The sequence below is a fragment of the Oncorhynchus nerka genome, linkage group LG26 (genome assembly GCF_034236695.1).
Source record: "Oncorhynchus nerka isolate Pitt River linkage group LG26, Oner_Uvic_2.0, whole genome shotgun sequence".
Lineage (NCBI taxonomy): Eukaryota > Metazoa > Chordata > Actinopteri > Salmoniformes > Salmonidae > Oncorhynchus > Oncorhynchus nerka.
Window position 1 is genome coordinate 40567526 of NC_088421.1, and position 18722 is coordinate 40586247.

At 39.5% G+C, this 18722-nt stretch overlaps 1 protein-coding gene across 2 annotated transcripts in view; it reads right to left on the minus strand.

Moving 5' to 3' along the window:
- cyth1a (cytohesin 1a) overlaps positions 1-18722 on the minus strand; it is a 141814-nt gene that overhangs the window by 99100 nt on the left and 23992 nt on the right. The gene's annotated exons all lie outside the window — the stretch shown is intronic.

Sequence of the window (18722 nt, forward strand, 5' to 3'; positions counted from 1 at the left end):
TTAAACATCAATACTATACTGTGGTAATTCTGGTAAAGATGAGCAGGACTCCTGTCACAACACCAGCACGTCTTGCGGCACTGCAGTTAGAAGTCAGAGATGGTAGGAGCATGTCCTGGCCTGTTTAAACACTAAGCCCAAGAGGAGGAATGCTGTTAGAGCAGTCTTGGGAGGCGGGAAGTGGGAGAGAGGGAATGACAGGTAGCCTCTCTTCCAATTAGTCTTCTTGCCTCCTTCTTAAACCACATTGGAGGAAAAGATCAATCAAATGTCCCTCCCCTCAGACCTTCTCCTCCAATGCGACGTAAAGAGAGGATGCAATCAATGGAAGACAAATTGGGAAAGAGTCATCTACTTTCTCCTTATTCTCTCTCTCTGGTCTGACCAACTGGGAGAGGTGGTGTGAAGAAGATGTTGGTCCCATCCTGAAACAACCCCAAGACACTGGTGGAGATGTGGTTTTTGTTTTAAATATAACCCTTATTTAGCTAGGAAAGTCTGTTAAGAACAAAGTCTTATTTACAATGACGGCCTACATCGCCCAAACCCGGACGACGCTGGGCCAATTGTGCGCCGCCCTATGGGACTCCCAATCATGGCCGGTTGTGATACAGGCTGGATTCTAACCAGGGTGTCTGATGTAGTGATGCCTCTAGTAGTGAGATACAGCGCCTTAGACTGCTGCGCCACTCAGCAGCCGGGAACGGTTTAGTTCTACTACATGACTCAGAGCAGGCCTATAAGGTCTAGTTCTACTACATGACTCAGAGCAGGCCTACAAGGTCTAGTTCTACTACATGACTCAGAGCAGGCCTACAAGGTCTAGTTCTAGACTCAGTCTAGGTCTAGTTCTACTACATGACTCAGAGTAGGCCTACAAGGTCTAGTTCTACTACATGACTCAGAGCAGGCCTACAAGGTCTAGTTCTACTACATGACTCAGAGCAGGTCTACAAGGTCTAGTTCTACTACATGACTCAGAGCAGGCCTACAAGCCACACAGTAAATGTACCACCAAGTCTATGAGAGGACTAGGCAGAGCTACTACCACACGGCGTGTATTGGTCTGATCCTTTCACATCGACAGACGTGTCTATGGGCCCTAGGCCCGGTGTTGGGTCATTTTCTCTTCAGCATCTCAGTTTGAGAATAAGCCTACATGGGAGAGGGACCACTCATGTGCCACACATCATTAAACACATATTGAGTTCTACCTAAAACAAAACATACTTTTCTAGTATGACTTTACTTGTAAATGACTTGTGAAGCATCTAGCAATGCTATAAAGCATTTTGAAGTTGTTGTTGATTTGAAGTCCAAATAGCACCTCTGTCCCATGTTGGTCACCACTAAGCCACAGTATGGGAATCCTCCTTTGGGGGATATTCACTGAACGCCCCTGTTGTGCTCCTAAATGCCAACTTGAGATAGACATGATGACAATGTACTACTCTGTGTGTGTTTGTTGACCGGTTCCAACAATGATCCAATTCACTGTAAGCAGTTCACCCCTCAAGCTCTGCATAAACCCAAAGACAAGCGATAGGAGAAGAGCCCTTACCTTATTCATACCAAAATGCACTAGGATTCTGACATTCTTAACTGTAGGCAAAACTGCAAATGTGTTGCACTCATACTCATCCTCTCCTTGATCCACATTAACAGATGCAAAGAGGATACTTCAGTAAATCTGATGTAAACTGGATGTTTATGTAAATATTATGTAAATGTCACGGCTGCTGATAGAGTGTAAAGAAAGGTCTTTGTTTTAGGACATTAAATCATGCGGCGGCTTACTGGTCTAAATAAGCAGGAAATAATTCCATTACTGAAAAGGGCAAATTCAATTCTGTTCTCTCAATGATGTACTGTAAAGCATCTTTGTCTACCAACATTTTCAAATGCATCTTTAATGACGTTTCTGGTTGAAAACTAGTTGAGAAGTCATCATATAACCAAATTACAACCAACTAGTAACAACATATTTACCATGAGAAGAATAACACGTCATGGGACATATGTTATTTTGGATGTTACCTGGTCAGATTACATCCAAAGAAATATGCATTTTTCTGGAAAAAAGTGTAAAAAGTAATGAATAAAGCTTCCTTATAAAACCAGTTTACTGTAGACTACAACCTGACCATGGTGTTATAAAACCAGTTTACTGTAGACTACAACCTGACCATGGTGTTATAAAACCAGTTTACTGTAGACTACAACCTGACCACGGTCTTATAAAACCAGTGTACTGTGGACTACAACCTGACCATGGTGTTATAAAACCAGTTTACTGTAGACTACAACCTGACCATGGTGTTATAAAACCAGTTTACTGTAGACAACAACTGGACCATGGTGTTATAAAACCAGTGTACTGTAGACTACAACTGGACCATGGTGTTATAAAACCAGTGTACTGTAGACTACAACTGGACCATGGTGTTATAAAACCAGTGTACTGTAGACTACAACCTGACCACGGTCTTATAAAACCAGTGTACTGTAGACTACAACCTGACCACGGTGTTATAAAATCAGTTTACTGTAGACTACAACCTGACCACGGTGTTATAAAACCAGTTTACTGTAGACTACAACCTGACCACGGTGTTATAAAACCAGTTTACTGTAGACTACAACCTGACCATGGTGTTATAAAACCAGTTTACTGTAGACTACAACCTGACCACTGTGTTATAAAACCAGTTTACTGTAGACTACAACCTGACCATGGTGTTATAAAACCAGTTTACTGTAGACAACAACTGGACCATGGTGTTATAAAACCGGTGAACTGTAGACTACAACTGGACCATGGTGTTATAAAACCAGTGTACTGTAGACTACAACCTGACCACGGTCTTATAAAACCAGTGTACTGTAGACTACAACCTGACCATGGTGTTATAAAACCAGTTTACTGTAGACTACAACCTGACCACGGTCTTATAAAACCAGTGTACTGTAGACTACAACCTGACCATGGTGTTATAAAACCAGTGTACTGTAGACTACAACCTAACAGTGGCAACATCATGCTGTGGGGGTGCTTTGCTGCAGGAGGGACTGGTGCACTTCACAAAATAGATGGCATCATGAGGAAGGAAAATTATGTGGATATATTGAGGCAACATCTCAAGACATCAGTCAATAAGTTAAAGCTTGGTCACAAATGGGTCTTCCGAATGGACAATGACCCCAAGCATACTTCCAAAGTTGTGGCAAAATGGCCTAAGGACAACAAAGTCAAGTATTTGTCATCTACAGTACAACAAAGTTTAAATGTATTTGGCTAAGGTGTACTGTATGTAAACTTCCGACTTCACCTGTATGTCACATAGGCCTACTGTCAAATAGATCTAATCAGAAACCACTGACTAAGTCATGACTGATGAGCTGACATTATCTTCATTAAAGACGTGCCAGATCATTAGTTGAATATGGCAGTCAGTGTGTTCCAGTTCACTCTATAAAGACTAACACTGTTACACTAAGCACAGGAAAACCTCACAAACACTATAAAGAATAACACTGTTACACTAAGCAAAGGAAAACCTCACAAACACTATAAAGACTAACACTGTTACACTGAACAAAGGAAAACCTCACAAACACTATAAAGACTAACACTGTTACACTGAACAAAGGAAAACCTCAAACACTATAAAGACTAACACTGTTACACTGAACAAAGGAAAACCTCACAAACACTATAAAGACTAACACTGTTACACTAAGCAAAGGAAAACCTCAAACACTATAAAGACTAACACTGTTACACTGAACAATGGAAAACTTCACAAACACTATAAAGACTAACACTGTTACACTGAACAATGGAAAACTTCACAAACACTATAAAGACTAACACTGTTACACTGAACAAAGGAAAACCTCACAAACACTATAAAGACTAACACTGTTACACTGAACAAAGGAAAACCTCACAAACACTATAAAGACTAACACTGTTACACTGAACAAAGGAAAACCTCAAACACTATAAAGACTAACACTGTTACACTGAACAAAGGAAAACCTCAAACACTATAAAGACTAACACTGTTACACTGAACAAAGGAAAACCTCAAACACTATAAAGACTAACACTGTTACACTAAGCAAAGGAAAACCTCACAAACACTATAAAGACTAACACTGTTACACTGAACAAAGGAAAACCTCACAAACACTATAAAGACTAACACTGTTACACTGAACAAAGGAAAACCTCAAACACTATAAAGACTAACACTGTTACACTAAGCAAAGGAAAACCTCACAAACACTATAAAGACTAACACTGTTACACTGAACAAACACTATAAAGAAAACCTCAAACACTATAAAGACTAACACTGTTACACTGAACAAAGGAAAACTTCACAAACACTATAAAGACTAACACTGTTACACTGAACAAAGGAAAACCTCAAAACACTATAAAGACTAACACTGTTACACACTGTTACACTATAAAGACTAACACTGTTACACTAAAGCAAACACTATAAAGGAAAACCTCACAAACACTATAAAGACTAACACTGTTACACTAAGCAAAGGAAAACCTCAAACACTATAAAGACTAACACTGTTACACTGAACAAAGGAAAACTTCACAAACACTATAAAGACTAACACTGTTACACTGAACAAAGGAAAACCTCAAAACACTATAAAGACTAACACTGTTACACTGAACAAAGGAAAACCTCACAAACACTATAAAGACTAACACTGTTACACTGAACAAAAAGGAAAACCTCAAACACTATAAAGACTAACACTGTTACACTGAACAAAGGAAAACCTCAAACACTATAAAGACTAACACTGTTACACTGAACAAAGGAAAACCTCAAACACTATAAAGACTAACACTGTTACACTGAACAAAGGAAAACCTCAAACACTATAAAGACTAACACTGTTACACTAAGCAAAGGAAAACCTCAAACACTATAAAGACTAACACTGTTACACTGAACAAAGGAAAACTGTTACACTCAAAGGAAAACAAACACTATAAAGACTAACACTGTTACACTAAGCAAAGGAAAACCTCAAACACTATAAAGACTAACACTGTTACACTGAACAAAGGAAAACCTCAAACACTATAAAGACTAACACTGTTACACTAAGCAAAGGAAAACCTCACAAACACTATAAAGACTAACACTGTTACACTAAGCAAAGGAAAACCTCAAAACACTATAAAGACTAACACTGTTACACTGAACAATGGAAAACTTCACAAACACTATAAAGACTAACACTGTTACACTGAACAAAACACTGGAAAAAACCTCAAAACACTATAAAGACTAACACTGTTACACTGTTAAGCAAAGGAAAACCTCAAACAAACACTATAAAGACTAACACTGTTACACTGAACAAAGGAAAACCTCAAACACTATAAAGACTAACACTGTTACACTGAACAAAGGAAAACCTCAAAACACTATAAAGACTAACACTGTTACACTAAGCAAAGGAAAACCTCAAACACTATAAAGACTAACACTGTTACACTGAACAAAGGAAAACCTCAAAACACTATAAAGACTAACACTGTTACACTGAACAAAGGAAAACCTCAAAACACTATAAAGACTAACACTGTTACACTGAACAAACACTATAAAGGAAAACTTCACAAACACTATAAAGACTAACACTGTTACACTGAACAAAGGAAAACTTCAACAAACACTATAAAGACTAACACTGTTACACTAAGCAAAGGAAAACCTAAAGACTAACACTGTTACACTAAGCAAAGGAAAACCTCACAAACACTATAAAGACTAACACTGTTACACTAAACACTGTTACAAAGGAAAACCTCAAACACTATAAAGACTAACACTGTTACACTAAGCAAAGGAAAACCTCAAAACACTATAAAGACTAACACTGTTACACTGAACAAAGGAAAACCTCACAAACACTATAAAGACTAACACTGTTACACTAAGCAAAGGAAAACCTCAAACACTATAAAGACTAACACTGTTACACTAAGCAAAGGAAAACCTCAAACACTATAAAGACTAACACTGTTACACTGAACAAAGGAAAACCTCAAACACTATAAAGACTAACACTGTTACACTGAACAAAGGAAAACCTCAAACACTATAAAGACTAACACTGTTACACTGAACAAAGGAAAACCTCAAACACTATAAAGACTAACACTGTTACACTGAACAAAGGAAAACCTCACAAACACTATAAAGACTAACACTGTTACACTAAGCAAAGGAAAACCTCAAACACTATAAAGACTAACACTGTTACACTGAACAAAGGAAAACCTCAAACACTATAAAGACTAACACTGTTACACTAAGCAAAGGAAAACCTCAAAACACTATAAAGACTAACACTGTTACACTAAGCAAAGGAAAACCTCACAAACACTATAAAGACTAACACTGTTACACTAAGCAAAGGAAAACCTCAAACACTATAAAGACTAACACTGTTACACTAAGCAAAGGAAAACCTCAAACACTATAAAGACTAACACTGTTACACTGAACAAAGGAAAACCTCAAACACTATAAAGACTAACACTGTTACACTAACAAAGGAAAACCTCAAACACTATAAAGACTAACACTGTTACACTGAACAAAGGAAAACCTCAAACACTATAAAGACTAACACTGTTACACTGAACAAAGGAAAACCTCAAACAATAAAGACAACACTATAAAAAGAAAACTAACACTGTTACACTGAACAAAGGAAAACCTCAAACACTATAAAGACTAACACTGTTACACTAAGCAAAGGAAAACCTCAAACACTATAAAGACTAACACTGACTAACACTGTTACACTGAACAAAGGAAAACCTCAAAACACTATAAAGACTAACACTGTTACACTGAACAAAAAGAAAACTAACAAACACTATAAAGACTAACACTGTTACACTGAACAAAGGAAAACCTCAAACACTATAAAGACTAACACTGTTACACTGAACAAAGGAAAACTTAACAAACACTATAAAGACTAACACTGTTACACTGAACAAAGGAAAACCTCAAACACTATAAAGACTAACACTGTTACACTGAACAAACACTATAAAGAAAACTTAACAAACACTATAAAGACTAACACTGTTACACTGAACAAAGGAAAACTTCACAAACACTATAAAGACTAACACTGTTACACTGAACAAAGGAAAACTCAAAACACTATAAAGACTAACACTGTTACACTGAACAAAGGAAAACCTCAAACACTATAAAGACTAACACTGTTACACTGAACAATGGAAAACTTCACAAACACTATAAAGACTAACACTGTTAACTGAACAAAGACTAAACACTATAAAGTTACACTAAGCAAAGGAAAACTTCACAAACACTATAAAGACTAACACTGTTACACTGAACAAAGGAAAACTATAAAAACACTATAAAGACTAACACTGTTACACTAAGCAAAAAAACCTCAAACACTATAAAGACTAACACTGTTACACTAAGAAAGGAAAACCTAAACACTATAAAGACTAACACTGTTACACTGAACAAAGGAAAACCTCAAACACTATAAAGACTAACACTGTTACACTGAACAATGGAAAACTTAAAAACACTATAAAGACTAACACTGTTACACTGAACAATGGAAAACCTCAAAACACTATAAAGACTAACACTGTTACACTGAGGAAAACCTCAAACACTATAAAGACTAACACTGTTACACTGAACAAAGGAAAACCTCAAACACTATAAAGGAAAACCTCAAAACACTATAAAGACTAACACTGTTACACTGAACAAAGGAAAACCTCAAAACACTATAAAGACTAACACTGTTACACTAAAAACACTATAAAGACTAACACTGTTACACTGAACAAAGGAAAACCTCAAAACACTATAAAGACTAACACTGTTACACTAAGCAAAGGAAAAAACACTATAAAGACTAACACACAAACACTATAAAGACTAACACTGTTACACTAAGCAAAGGAAAACCTCAAACACTATAAAGACTAACACTGTTACACTAAGCAAAGGAAAACCTCAAACACTATAAAGACTAACACTGTTACACTAAGCAAAGGAAAACCTCAAACACTATAAAGACTAACACTGTTACACTGAACAAAGGAAAACTTCACAAACACTATAAAGACTAACACTGTTACACTAAGCAAAGGAAAACCTCAAACACTATAAAGACTAACACTGTTACACTGAACAAAGGAAAACTTCACAAACAATAAAGACTAACACTGTTACACTGAACAAAGGAAAACCTCAAACACTATAAAGACTAACACTGTTACACTGAACAATGGAAAACCTCAAACACTATAAAGACACTAACAAACACTATAAAGACTTGTTACACTGAACAAAGGAAAACCTCAAACACTATAAAGACTAACACTGTTACACTGAACAAAGGAAAACCTCAAACACTATAAAGACTAACACTGTTACACTGAACAATGGAAAACCAAACACTAAACACTATAAAGACTAACACTGTTACACTGAACAAAGGAAAACCTCAAACACTATAAAGACTAACACTGTTACACTAAGCAAAGGAAAACCTCAAACACTATAAAGACTAACACTGTTACACTGAACAAAGGAAAACCTCAAAACACTATAAAGACTAACACTGTTACACTAAGCAAAGGAAAACCTCAAAACACTATAAAGACTAACACTGTTACACTAAGCACAAACACTGAACAATGTTACACTAACAAAGAAAACCTCAAACACTATAAAGACTAACACTGTTACACTAAGCAAAGGAAAACCTCAAACACTATAAAGACTAACACTGTTACACTGAACAAAGGAAAACCTCACAAACACTATAAAGACTAACACTGTTACACTGAACAAAGGAAAACCTCAAACACTATAAAGACTAACACTGTTACACTGAACAAAGGAAAACCTCAAACACTATAAAGACTAACACTGTTACACTGAACAAAGGAAAACCTCAAACACTATAAAGACTAACACTGTTACACTGAACAAAGGAAAACTTAACAAACACTATAAAGACTAACACTGTTACACTGAACAAAGGAAAACCTCAAACACTATAAAGACTAACACTGTTACACTGAACAAAGGAAAACCTCAAACACTATAAAGACTAACACTGTTACACTGAACAATGGAAAACCTCAAACACTATAAAGACTAACACTGTTACACTGAACAAAGGAAAACCTCAAACACTATAAAGACTAACACTGTTACACTAAGCAAAGGAAAACCTCAAACACTATAAAGACTAACACTGTTACACTGAACAAAGGAAAACTTCAAACACTATAAAGACTAACACTGTTACACTGAACAAAGGAAAACCTCACAAACACTATAAAGACTAACACTGTTACACTGAACAAAGGAAAACCTCAAACACTATAAAACACTAACACTGTTACACTGAAAAGACAACACTGTTACACTGAAAAAGGAAAACCTCAAACACTATAAAGACTAACACTGTTACACTGAACAAAGGAAAACTTAACAAACACTATAAAGACTAACACTGTTACACTGAACAAAGGAAAACTTCACACTAAAAGACACTATAAAGACTAACACTGTTACACTGAACAAAGGAAAACCTCAAACACTATAAAGACTAACACTGTTACACTGAACAAAGGAAAACCTCAAACACTATAAAGACTAACACTGTTACACTGAACAAAGGAAAACCTCAAACACTATAAAGACTAACACTGTTACACTGAACAAAGGAAAACCTCAAACACTATAAAGACTAACACTGTTACACTGCAAAGGAAAACTTAAAACACTATAAAGACTAACACTGTTACACTGAACAAAGGAAAACCTCAAACACTATAAAGACTAACACTGTTACACTGAACAAAGGAAAACCTCAAACACTATAAAGACTAACACTGTTACACTGAACAAAGGAAAACCTCAAACACTATAAAGACTAACACTGTTACACTGAACAAAGGAAAACCTCAAACACTATAAAGACTAACACTGTTACACTGAACAAAGGAAAACCTCAAACACTATAAAGACTAACACTGTTACACTGAACAAAGGAAAACCTCAAACACTATAAAGACTAACACTGTTACACTGAACAAAGGAAAACCTCAACTGTTACACTGAACACTATAAAGACTAACACTGTTACACTGAACAATGGAAAACCTCACAAACACTATAAAGACTAACACTGTTACACTGAACAAAGGAAAACCTCAAACACTATAAAGACTAACACTGTTACACTGAACAAAGGAAAACCTCACAAACACTATAAAGACTAACACTGTTACACTGAACAAAGGAAAACCTCACAAACACTATAAAGACTAACACTGTTACACTGAACAAAGGAAAACTTCACAAACACATTCAACTTTCACACTGTTTCACTGTAGTTTGTTTTCACAACTGGACAGATGGAAACATGGCTATTTGTTGAATATTATTTTTCCTTGTATTGTTCCAACATCAAGGTCATGTCTGCTGGTATGCTGTTGTGTGTGCGTGTGTGTGTGTGTGTGTGTGTGTGTGTGTGTGTGTGTGTGTGTGTGTGTGTGTGTGTGCATCCTGGTATCCTTGGAATGTGACAGTAGATGTTGGCCAGTAAAGTTATGAAATATTTGGGAAGAATTTCTGAAGGCTCATATCTACTAAAGTTCTTAGACATAATATATAGTGTTCCGTAGCTAAACAGCTGGATATAAAACCCCAGAAAACACAGCCCTATACACAACAACAGTGGACAACTCCCAGAGATACACATTCACTTGGACATAGGCTACTACTGCTGCTACTGCACATTAGCCTCATCAATACAGACAGTGTTACACACATTCACAATATCACATTGTGAAAACGCATTTGAGGATGAAATGTGTATCAGGCCAGTGGATTACAGGGCTTAGTGTGACTAAGGGGGCTGAGCCAACGTGCAGGCCATTATTCTCATGTTAGACTAGAGAGAGGCACCGTGCAGGCCATTATTCTCATGTTAGACTAGAGAGAGGCACTGTGCAGGCCATTATTCTCATGTTAGACTAGAGAGAGGCACTGTGCAGGCCATTATTCTCATGTTAGACTAGAGAGAGGCACTGTGCAGGCCATTATTCTCATGTTAGACTAGAGAGGCACTGTGCAGGCCATTATTCTCATGTTCGACTAGAGAGAGGCACCGTGCAGGCCATTATTCTCATGTTAGACTAGAGAGAGGCACTGTGCAGGCCATTATTCTCATGTTAGACTAGAGAGGCACCAGTTATTCTCATGCAGGCCATTATTCTCATGTCATGTTAGACTAGAGAGAGCACCAGTTCTCATGTTAGACAGGCCATTATTCTCATGTTAGACTAGAGAGGCACTGTGCAGGCCATTATTCTCATGTTAGACTAGAGAGGCACTGTGCAGGCCATTATTCTCATGTTAGACTAGAGAGGCACTGTGCAGGCCATTATTCTCATGTTAGACTAGAGAGGCACTGTGCAGGCCATTATTCTCATGTGCAGGCCATTATTCTCATGTTAGACTAGAGAGGCACCGTGCAGGCCATTATTCTCATGTTAGACTAGAGAGGCACCGTGCAGGCCATTATTCTCATGTTAGACTAGAGAGGCACTGTGCAGGCCATTATTCTCATGTTAGACTAGAGAGGCACCGTGCAGGCCATTATTCTCATGTTAGACTAGAGAGAGGCACTGTGCAGGCCATTATTCTCATGTTAGACTAGAGAGAGGCACCGTGCAGGCCATTATTCTCATGTTAGACTAGAGAGGCACCGTGCAGGCCATTATTCTCATGTTATACTAGAGAGAGGCACTGTGCAGGCCATTATTCTCATGTTAGACTAGAGAGAGGCACCATGCAGGTCTGTCTTAACTCCTAACATAACAGGCCTCATAGGCCTGCTCTATCTGAGCGATCTCTGTCTGTGTGGACATACAGTGCTCACTGACTAACTGAGCATCATGAGAAAACCCACATCACATGGTACGTGTATGGATGCTCGAGGAAGAAAGGGAATGAACCCAAACCTCTCCTTAAGTACCCCCCCCCCCCATTGTCCTCAGCTAGTCCCCAACCAGTTCCACTGTACAAGTACACCTGATTCAACTGGTAAAAACATCATCAGCCCTTTATCTGGTCAGAACAAGCAGACCTATATTTAACTGGTTAAAATAATCATCATGCCCTGTATGACTTGATTCAGGTGTGATTGTACTGGAGGTGTCATGCCCATAGTGAGGCAGGCCTCAGGACTCAACACCCTGGCTTCAACCGGAGCAAGGCCGCTCTCTGACATTTACATTATGTCCAGCATCGGACCCATAGGGCTCTGGTCTAAAGTAGTGCACTATATAGGGAATAGGGCTCTGGTCTAAAGTAGTGCACTATATAGGGAATAGGGTGCCATTTTTGGGACACATAGATAGTATTTTCTCATGCAGCTGAGGTGGTGTGGAAATAAAGTATCCATGGTGATAAATGTATATACTCTGACAATGAGCCCGGGACCTGTTGCAAATCCTCCGAAATCACAAGGGTTAGTGTGCAGAGTACAGTGTGGTTCACAAGGACACATTGTATAATGGCTTGGGACATTGTGATTGAGTGTGACACAAGGAGTTGGCAGTAGCACTGGACCAATCTGAACGAGGCTTATAGAGCATATTGACACACTAAAATGGGTCAACTGTTACGAGTGTGCTGAGAGTCAGGAAGCAAGTTCAGGGAGTGATTGTTTTAATAAATAAACACAACACACAAACACCGCACCGACATGAAAACAGAGTCAATAACACCTGAGGAAAGAACCAATGGGAGTGACAGATATAGGGAAGATAATCAAGGAGGTGATGGAGTCCAGGTGAGTGTCATGAGGCGCTGCTGCCCATGACAATGGTGACAGGTGTGCGGGATAATCAGCAGCCTGATGTCCTAGAGGCTGGAGAGGGAGTATACGTGACATTAACATTAAACCCACTAAAAACACTCAGCTCTTAACTTTGCCCAAACATCCCAAATGGTAAGACTGGCCTCTTCAGGACATTTGTATGTATTACAGTTTCCCAGGCCAACATAATGGGAAAATAAAGATATTACCTCATGCAAGAGTAGCACAAATTATGATGAAAGATGGCACATTAATACAACTATTGAGACAGTCCCCAGGGAGAATATGCAGTCGTTTACCTAATTGCCTCATACTGTTTTATTTTCTAAACGTTTATTTATTTTCCCATCAGGCACTGCACTATTCTTTGTTGGGTGCTGGTGATGTCATAGAGAGACGAGTCTGGGGTGTATTAGCTGAATGCAACATAGACAGAGATATTAACCTGGAATGAATGCCCAGGCAGAGGCAGGCCTGAGTGTGTGGACGTGTTTAACTATACTTGTGGGGACCAGAAGTTGGATTTGGGATTTTGAATGGGACTGAAGTGTGTTTGTGTGTGTGTGTGTGTGTGTGTGTGTGTAGGCATGCACATGTGTGTTGTGACAAACTAGACTTTATGCATCACAAGCACATATCCTATACTATACATACAGTAGAAAGCTCAGTATGCTTATGAAGTAACTCAAGAATCATTGAGCTGAACCAGTATTCCCCCAGTCCCACTGTTGAAGTGATGCCATTTCAGGCAGATGTTATGATTATCCATTGATGCTATGGTTCATGGTGAGGAGTCTGGTATTATTTAGAGTATTATTGCAAGATAATGAGTCCTGTGCTGTTCTTATTAGGAGCCTGGAGCAGTGTGGTCTATGGTAGATGTCAAAACACTGTACTGCGGCCCACTCATAAACACACATACAGAAATATTAACACACACACACATTAGTATGTGTCCTGAAGGATCCATCGGGGCTGTCAAGGGCTCCAGAGTGTGACTGATGACAGCCCTGGCTGATTTTCAAATGGAACCCTATTCCCTACATAGGCCCTATATAGTGCACTACTTTTGACCAGAGCTCTATGGGTCATAAGTAGTTCACTAAATAGGGAATATAGAGTGCCATTTGGGATGCAGAAGGGTGCGTGAAATACAGGCCTCCTGACTAGAAGGGTGCTGCTGGAGCCCAGCCTGGGACAAGACAATCATTCTACTCATAGAATATATACTATAGGTAACGTTACCAGTCTGAGTGATAGACATGACTACTCTATAGGTAACGTTACCAGTCTGAGTGATAGACATGACTACTCTATAGGTAACGTTACCAGTCTGAGTGATAGACATGACTACTCTATAGGTAACGTTACCAGTCTGAGTGATAGACATGACTACTCTATAGGTAACGTTACCAGTCTGAGTGATAGACATGACTACGTCTCTGAGTATAGACATGACTAACGTTACCAGTCTGAGTGATGACATGACTACTCTATAGGTAACGTTATCAGTCTGAGTGATAGACATGACTACTCTATGACTGACTACTCATGATAGACATGACTACTCATAGGTAATGTTACCAGTCTGAGTGATAGACATGACGACTCTATAGGTAATGTTCATTCCACACACAGAGAGAAACGGCAGGCAGGCAGGCAGGCAGGCAGGCAGGCAGGCAGGCAGGCTGTACTTTTGAAAAGCCAGAGCTTTGTACATTCTATGAGCTTCTGTTTGGATTCCCACATTCAAGTCTCTTTGAAGTGTCTGACATACAGTCTGGTGTCTCTGTCTGGCTCGGCATTAGATACATTCACTTCTCTACATTACCAGCATCGGATTCCGTACTTTTACCAACTACAGAAGCTGAGGTGGAAAATGTCACTAAAATACATCCAAACGGTGCTTATTTCAGTAAACCTGGTCTTGCTGTCACTGCAGTGCACAGGTGCCTGGACCTGCACTGTGTACATTGATGAACCATTGATGAATTGCAGAACCAACATATACTTGGAGGCAGTCCAAAACCAACCTATGGCAATACAATCAAATCAACATGGCATATCAACTGTATACAAGACAGGCAGTAGTTAGGATGCTAATCATCATAGGGCCTTCATGGAGGGATCAAATATATGATTCTAATCATCATAGGGCCTTCATGGAGGAATCAAATATATGATTCTAATCATCATAGGGCCTTCATGGAGGAATCAAATATATGATTCTAATCATCATAGATTCAAATAATCATCATAGGGCCTTCATGGAGGAATCAAATATATGATTCTAATCATCATAGGGCCTTCATGGAGGAATCAAATATATGATTCTAATCATCATAGGGCCTTCATGGAGGGATCAAATATATGATTCTAATCATCATAGGGCCTTCATGGAGGAATCAAATATATGATTCTAATCATCATAGGGGGAGGAATCAAATATATGATTCTTCATGGAGGAAATCAGATATATGATTCTAATCATCATAGGGCCTTCATGGAGGAATCAAATATATGATTCTAATCATCATAGGGCCTTCATGGAGGAATCAAATATATGATTCTAATCATCATAGGGCCTTCATGGAGGAATCAGATATATGATTCTAATCATCATAGGGCCTTCATGGAGGAATCAAATATATGATTCTAATCATCATAGGGCCTTCATGGAGGGATCAAATATATGATTCTAATCATCATAGGGCCTTCATGGAGGAATCAAATATATGATTCTAATCATCATAGGGCCTTCATGGAGGAATCAAATATATGATTCTAATCATCATAGGGCCATCATGGAGGAATCAAATATATGATTCTAATCATCATAGGGCCTTCATGGAGGGATCTGGCTGATTAAAGCACATTTCCTAGTCTAGTTTAACACAATGCATACTGCTGACATACAAGTTTCTGTGCACCCAGAGCAGAAGCCAGCAACCACATCTCCTTCTCCACAGCTGCCCCCGGCTTGGCTTTGATCCCAGAGGACCAACTTCCATGTCAAACGTCTAGCAGCAGAGGAGCTATTAGAGTCAAACACCTGCCTCTGAGCCTCAGACAAGACAGCCACAGAGGCCCAGATGGCACCCTATTCCCTACATAGTGCAATACTTTGACCAGCGTGGTATGGGTAGTGCACTACATAGAGAATAGGGTGCATTTGGAATGTAGACAGAGACTTTTAATTGCCCCGAGATGAATCTCCTAATTATCCCAAAGCCCCCCACGCTTCTAGGATGGGTCCCTCATCGTCCTGATGATCCTTCCTCTAATTAAGAATCAGTCTTTCATCGTCCTGATGATCCTTCCACTAATTAAGAATCAGTCTTTCATCGTCCTGATGATCCTTCCACTAATTAAGAATCAGTCTTTCATCGTCCTGATGATCCTTCCTCTAATTAAGAATCAGTCTTTCATCGTCCTGATGATCCTTCCTCTAATTAAGAATCAGTCTTTCATCGTCCTGATGATCCTTCCTCTAATTAAGGATCAGTCTTTCATCGTCCTGATGATCCTTCCTCTAATTAAGAATCAGTCTTTCATCGTCCTGATGATCCTTCCACTAATTAAGAATCCGTCTTTCATCGTCCTGATGATCCTTCCACTAATTAAGAATCAGTCTTTCATCGTCCTGGTGATCATTCCACTAATGAAGGATCAGTCATATGATATCATACATGCCTTTGAAATTCACTGTCTCAATTACAAGGGAAAAACCTCAGCGACCTGAACCATGCGCTGTCTGACAAATGAACGGTGAAATGTACGTACTATCGTGGTGCACTAACATGGAAATGGTTGTGACTATGAGTCATCCCATGGGTGAAATCAGGGCTCTCCAACCCTGTTCCTGGAGAGATGCCCTCCTGTATAGGTTTTTGCTCCAACCCTAGCTGGTTGGTAAGCTGAATCAGGCTGGTGATGACCTGTGCAGAGCCCAAGTCCAACCCAATGAGCAATGATGATTCAGCCCAGTTTGAAGAAATGTGGGATAAGAGATCAGCTTGCTGCCATGATGTAACTGACTGAAACCTAACAACAGACCTAATATCCTAACATTGCCCATTCTGCCCCATGGTCCAACCAGGTCCTCAGGCCACCTGGGCAAAACTGGTTGAAATAACACCATCACAGTTAAACTGGTTGAAATTACATTATTATGATGTTATTAGGACATCAATGTGACATCATTTCAACTATTTTTGCCCGCTGCACATGTTGTCGTGACAACTACGATTGTTACCGTGGTCACAGCTGTCTTAGTTCCAGGAAAATCTAGTTCAGACGTCCCCACTGTCCCCTGTCCTAAAGAGTCTCTTCTCTCTCTGCACACATAGCCACCAGCGCTGACTCAGGTATTTCAACATCACAATCAGCATCACTTCCCCACTGTAACCACTCTGGTCTGCTGCACGCTATCAGCTGCGAAGGGGCTAGCACATTGAAGAACAAAGCCCTTGCCTTGAGCGATGTCAACACAACACTCTCCCACACAGCCACGGGTAGCCTAGAGGTTAAGAGTGTCAGGCCAGTAGCCGACTAGGTGAAAATCTGTTGACGTGCCCTTGAGCAAGGCTCTTAACCCTAATTGCACCTGTAAATAAATCTCCCTGGATAAGAGTGTCTGTTAATGACTAAAATGTCAAAAAGCTAGCAAACAGTCCCAAATGATTATCCCCAGGACAACTAATTCACCTGAGGCACTTGCTCTCAAGGTGATGGAGTAACAACACATGACTTGCCCCTCCACCCCTACCGTCCTTTCACAATATCACTCTGGCACCATCACATTCTAATACGTCTGTCTTGTTGAGACTTACAGTAAGAGAATGAAAATGAAATCTGAAGTTTGGAGAGACAGATGGCGTGCATAAACAAACCCTGTCACCCATTACTGATTCACTGGGAGGCTACAAACTACTATCTTAAACTCCTAGTTTGTGATGATAGATTATAGAGGAGCAACGGACCCTGGTAATCTGGGTTTAGGAGATGATCCTAAATTAACACTACAGCTGTGCCCTTTGTCTATGAGGACACAGTAATTTTCCAATGAAATAAGGGCAAGAACCTGTTTTGTTCACTCTAAACATTTGGTGGCAGCAGTGGGATTTGAAACCACGCCCACAAAGAGACTGAAGCCCAAAGTAATTAAAGGTACAGTAACCTATTATTGTCTCAATATAGGACCAGTAAAAGAAGAGAGGCCAGAGGTGTGTTAAAGCTGTATGTCATTGTGTCTGCTGGGATGGAAGCCAGGGGAGGTATCTGTGATTGTACAGGCATTTGTTTACGGGTCCATGTATTGATGGTGTGAGATCTAGATTTAGTGAGCTAGTTACAGAGATGCTTACTGTCAGAAGGTATGCCTATTTCCTCTGGCAGTGTGTGTGGGTAGGTGCAACAGGGATTACATGTGCTCTCACTAATGGCATTAGCTGGGCTCACTCCACTACTGCTCTGTTTAGAGGGAGAAAGGTCTTAAACTGAACACTAATGAAACCAGCTCATTAGCTACAGATATCTCTGTCCCAGTGGTTTGTTATTACCTCTGGGGAAGCCACGTGTTCATGCTTCACACACACACACACACACACACACACACACACACACACACACACACACACACACACACACACACACGCATGGGCACACACGCACGCGAGCACCAAACACACACATTTTGTCAAGGAACCAACACCCATTCCAATGGCTGCACCTGTTCAGACGATTGTTTA